This window comes from Schistocerca cancellata, chromosome 6 (assembly GCF_023864275.1).
Source record: "Schistocerca cancellata isolate TAMUIC-IGC-003103 chromosome 6, iqSchCanc2.1, whole genome shotgun sequence".
Lineage (NCBI taxonomy): Eukaryota > Metazoa > Arthropoda > Insecta > Orthoptera > Acrididae > Schistocerca > Schistocerca cancellata.
This window is the reverse complement of record NC_064631.1, coordinates 399363694-399369059: the sequence shown is the minus strand read 5'-3', so window position 1 is coordinate 399369059 and position 5366 is coordinate 399363694. Positions and strand designations below refer to the sequence as shown.

Genomic DNA, 5366 nt, shown 5'->3' with positions numbered 1-5366 from the left:
AAAATTTATTCAACCAGCCACGCTATGATCACAAGGAAGAACGAACGACCTGAATGGAACCTCCACCTGTATATCCGTCTCGGTCGTAGTAGTTTTAATTCCTCCGCTGCACAAAAGATGGCCACACTTTGTTCCCACTCACCAGTCGTATTAAGAATCCCTTTCAAGTACTTGAAATACGTAAGTGATCTGCAATACAGAGGACTATACTATCGTGTGCGTTTATTAAATCTGAAGAAGAAAATGTTATTTTTAAACGCCCGGGAAAATGCGTATTTTTATGCTTTGTTTACATCCAATACATGTTATAAGCGCTACAGTTTTCTCAAATTTTCGTAGTCGCTGAATGCGTTCTCGAACAATCCAGCTGTCTCATTTCCATGCGACACTTAACGTACAAGCTGTCTTATTTTATAAATCAATGCTGGCCCCGTGAGGTCTTTCCTTATCTGCAGCTTCCTTATCAGAATACTCTGCACGTGCACGATGAGCGACGGTTTCGCGCTTCCGCGAACGGAAGTATTTGCTTACGCTGACTAACAACATAATCACAGCTCACGCAGACTGAAACGAACTCATGTAGTTCGGTAACACCCTGATGGGTTTAGGTTTGGTTGCTTTAAAAAACTACAAGCCAATAATGTTAAAAATCAAACGCAAATTAACATCTGCACCTCGTACAAAGTGTTCAAACAGCAGAAATATAACGTCTTTCACACGCTCATATTTATCGGTGAAGGAATTACAATCAGCAGAAAAGTGAAATAATATGCTCATACTTTATTTTTTAGTTTTGCTACCGCCTCAGTATATAAATTGCAGCAGGAAATTTTGCCGAAGGACGCCGCCTCTGCTGGTGTAACTCTTCTGTATTACTCTTCACAAAACACTACCAGTGTGTTTTAGCAGAGTCACTTTGAAGCGAAAAAGAGTCTTCTTGCTGAATTAACTGGTTGTGATTCTGAAGAGCGATAAAGAAGAGTTTTAGCAGCCGAGGTATCGTTTGCAAGGTTTTCCTGCTTCACTAAAAGCCAAGACTCAGATATGATATAAGATATGTTGCCACTATCACACTGCCAAGTGAAGACTGGTAACTATCACTAATGTCATCTACACCTGTACTAAGCAAGCCATCTTACAACGTGCGGGGGAGGGTACTTTTATACATCATTATCCCCGTTACCCGTTCCATTAGCGGATGGTGCGCGAGATGTGTTCGCTCGGGGAACCCTCGCAGTTACTTTCTTCAGTCCAGTCACAAACTAGTGTGTGGAACAAAAAGTAAACAATAGTCAGCCGCACTTCACTCAGTTCTTGTTTATCTTTCTTAAAGCTTCCAGTTTCGGCACTTCATTGGACCCATCCTCAGGGCACTATGCACACTGTGAACGAAAGTTTAGCGTGCTTAGAGGCCTAAGGAAGGCACCAATGAAGTGCCGAAACTGGAAGCTTTAAGAAAAATGAACAAGAACTGATTAAAATATGGCCGCTGTTTGGTTTTTGTTCTACATACTGTTTGATCATCCGCTGTCCCGAGTCCACGATGGATCCAAGGAGAATCACGAAGATGGCTCGATAGTACATAAGTCGTTATTTCGATGACCAGATGACAAAGCGGCACTTTGTCACACACTTCCGTAAGTCAAGAGACACGGCGTCGAGGTAGGTGGCGCTGTTTACTGCCCACTGGGTCTCGTGGACGAACACATTACCGCTGTATGCGGGAATCCACTTTGCTTCCTAAGGTGGCGATCATGACACTCGAGAGGAAAACGTATTCCTTAAGCCTGTAGCAGATCGACGTTGACGATATTAGCCTATAGCTACACGTAACTGTCCGGCAGCTCTTCTTGAAAACTACTTTGCTTTTTTGCAATCGCGTCATTCTGCTGCAAGAAAGGGAAGAAACAGTTTTGCGTAATCTGTGTGTAGTTTAATATTTCGGCCTTCTCTGTATCACCGTTTCTTGTAATTAAAGATCCTTGACCCGGGGAAAATTGGAAGAACAAGAATGAAAGATGAGAGGGAGGGGAAAATTTCGGAAGAGGGGGTTGTTGTTGATCCTTTAAATATATAACAATGAGATATTGAAGACTGTTACGATTGCCTTTTGAGTGTTGTGTTTGAGTAAAGGGTGTATCACCGTTTAGGAAAGTCTTAGCCGGCCACTGTGACCGAGCGGTTCTAGGCGCTTCAGTCCAGAACCGCGCTGCTGCTACGGTCGCAGGTTCGAATCCTGCCTCGGACAGGGACGTGTGTGATGTCCTTAGGTTAGTTAAGTTTAAGTAGTTCTAAGTCTAGGGGACTGAAGACCTCAGATGTTAAGTCCCATAGTGCTTAGAGCCAGTTGAACCATTTTAGGAAAGTCTTACATAAAGTGGTATATACAAGCATCGGTGTATACTAGGTCGGCTACACTTCTTCCTAGTCTTGTACGAGGTGTTGATAGCAGACGCCAGCCAAGCGGGGCTTACATAAGGCCGTGTTGCGTAATGTGAGGTAAAAGAAAGGCAACTGGAAAAACGACCTTGGAAGTTCCCGACCACCTTCGGTGACTGCCTCTTAGCAATCGGCAGACAGTATGTTTCTCAGGATCCACATAATCACCGGCGGGCAACAGACTAAACGGACACTGCACACTGCAAGGTTTCGTGAAGACGGTACGCCTTTCGTCTTGGCTACAGTTTACAGAAGCAGCACAAGTGATGAGTTTCATAGTTTTGCGAATAAGGCTGTCTATATTTGCTTAGTTTTTTTATTTAGTTCGACGTTTCAACTACTGACGTCATTAGGTCAAAACTTACAGCCTGCAAAACAAGGTCCAGTGTCAGAACAAAACTTTGCCTCAGGAGGGCGAACAGAACCTACACCAAAGTCAGTGTCCAGCTAAAGCAAACAATTTACTAAGTGAGAATGAACCTCGTTTCACGAGATCCAAGTTTTGATCTGATGATCTCAGTGGCCTAACTTTCGTAATAAATGAAAGCATTTTACGCGATCCTGACGGTATTGTTCGCAAAAATACGTTGTGATCACAGACTCAGATAATTTATTTCCTTAATTACTGAGTTAGCCAACGGCCTTGCCGCAGTGGTAACACGGGTTCCCGTCAGATCACCGAAGTTAAGCGCTGTCGGGCTGGGCTAGCACTTGGATGGGTGACCATCCGGTCTGCCGAGCGCTGTTGGCAAGCGGGGTGCAGTAAGCCCTTGTGAGACAAACTAAGGAACTACTTGATTGAGAAGTAGCGGCTCCGGTCTCGGAAACTTACATACGGCCGGGACAGCGGTGCGCTGACCACATGCCTATAGGCTGAGGATGACACGGCGGCCTTCATGGCCTGTTCGGGATGAATAAAAGTAAATTACTGAGTTTCATAGTATTTACACTTCACGTTATTTGTTTAAAACGTTGTCTGTTACGCTCGTAGTTCAAACAGACCAGTACAAGTTATTGTTTGGGTTATTAACCGCGAAGAAAATGTCTTCGAAAGCTCGAGCTCAATATCGCATTAACTGAGTAATAACAAACAGTTCCCTCTTGCAATGGTATCTTTACGGTAAAGGAAGGCAGTAATAACTTACTTTTATTTATGAAATCAAGAGATATTATGAGGAACACGCGAGGTATGAGGTGCATGGGAAAAGGTTACCAGACGAAGGCACAGGTTTGAGAGAGTTAACTTGTTGCTGAAAGGGAAACCAGCAGAAAAACAATTTAAGGTCAGCAAAAGAATAAAGTAAGGAAGGATTTTGCGTGCGTTAGACACATAGAAGTGAAATGTGTGGCACAACACAGAAAGTGGTTGAAGAATACTCTCCAGTTGAAGAAGCGATAATTACATCAAAGAATGAAAATGGCTTGAGACAGTCGAGGTAATCAGGAGAGTCATCAAAGCGGCGTCATGCGCTGCTCGAAGTAAAGTCCTCTTGAATGTCACAGCAGTCATCAGACATCATTCACCTGTGAACAACAGCGACGTCCGCAAACATCATTTAACAGTTGTTAACAATTATCTAGTAAGCCACTAATGAACAGAGATGGCCCTACGCTTCCCGGTGCAGTGGCAAGTCTGTTGTCTATTTGGTAAGCTCATTGGTTAACAAATGGTGCAGAACTATATCAACAGTCTTCATACAACTTTCCAGCTCACGTAAATAACAAAAAGGAAAGTTTTTCACACGATCACTGTTACCGAAACCTGTGCTTATTACTTCAGGAATAACTTAATTTTATTTTAGCTCGAACTGTGTCCCAAAATAAAAGAAAACTGACATGAAGCGCTTGAGTAGGTACAAATATAGTATAACAAAAGAAAAAGAAGTGTACTAACTAATGCAAAATAAGGTAAACACGCGATAAAACAAATTAATTTCAGCTCGGAATAAAGACGCTAAGCTGACGCATCTCTTCTTATTCCACCTTCCACCTGTGTTCGGAAGATGCTTTATGTACGTTGTTTTCAACTTTGTGCTACGCCAGACCGATGACGAGTGACCCAAAGTTTTACTCGCGTCATACCCCTCCCCCCCCCCACCCACCCCTTACAACAATACTATCGCTGCCTGGTGGCTACAGAACGCTTCATAATCGAAATTCTGTGAAGGTGCGGCAGGAAAATCAGCCAACATAGGTGACAATCTTTCCAAGGTGAAAATGGGTGTAGTGGAAACAATTAAATTAATTAACCCATAATTGTGCAGCCGTTAACGTGACAATTGAGTTGAAGTTTGTATTCTGCTCAAATTTGTATCATATATTTGTTTTGCTGAATCCTCGCATAGATTCAACCGTTCAATAAGTTTCTGTTTTCAATCAAGCATGAAGCCTTTCCTATTTAATTTATGTGACATTTGGCACAAAAAGTTATTATCTCCACTTCTAAAAAGTTCAGAAGGATTACTAACAGGATTTTCAGTCTGTCTGGAATTACAATGCAATTCCAAAACAGTACTATTGATCTTGCTTCGGCAGCCAGAGAGAGTGATCATGTGTGTGTGTGTGTGTGTGTGTGTGTGTGTGTGTGAGTTGCGTTTGTGTGACTATGTGTGTATATGTTGTCTAATTCGGAAGAAAGCTTTTTTGGCCGAAAGCTTACTTGTTTGACAATCTTTTTGTTGTGCCTGTCTGCGACTCAACATCTCCACTGTAGGGTGAGTAGCAGTTTATCCTTTTCATAATATTGCCGTTATTCCATCCTGGATTTTCCATTGTTTAAAATCAAAGGAAGGATACGAATGTTTAGGAAGAAGATAAACGTAGAAGTACTTTTGTTCTTATAAAAGGAACTGGTAACATAGACGAGAAGAGGTAAAGTAAACCAATGTGGAAGAGCACCAGCACAACAGCATAGTGTTAAGACTGTG

At 42.4% G+C, this 5366-nt stretch overlaps 1 pseudogene; it reads left to right on the top strand.

Moving 5' to 3' along the window:
• Nucleotides 1–3072: 3072 nt before the first annotated feature.
• Nucleotides 3073–3190, top strand: LOC126089538 (5S ribosomal RNA; annotated as a pseudogene).
• Nucleotides 3191–5366: the final 2176 nt, after the last annotated feature.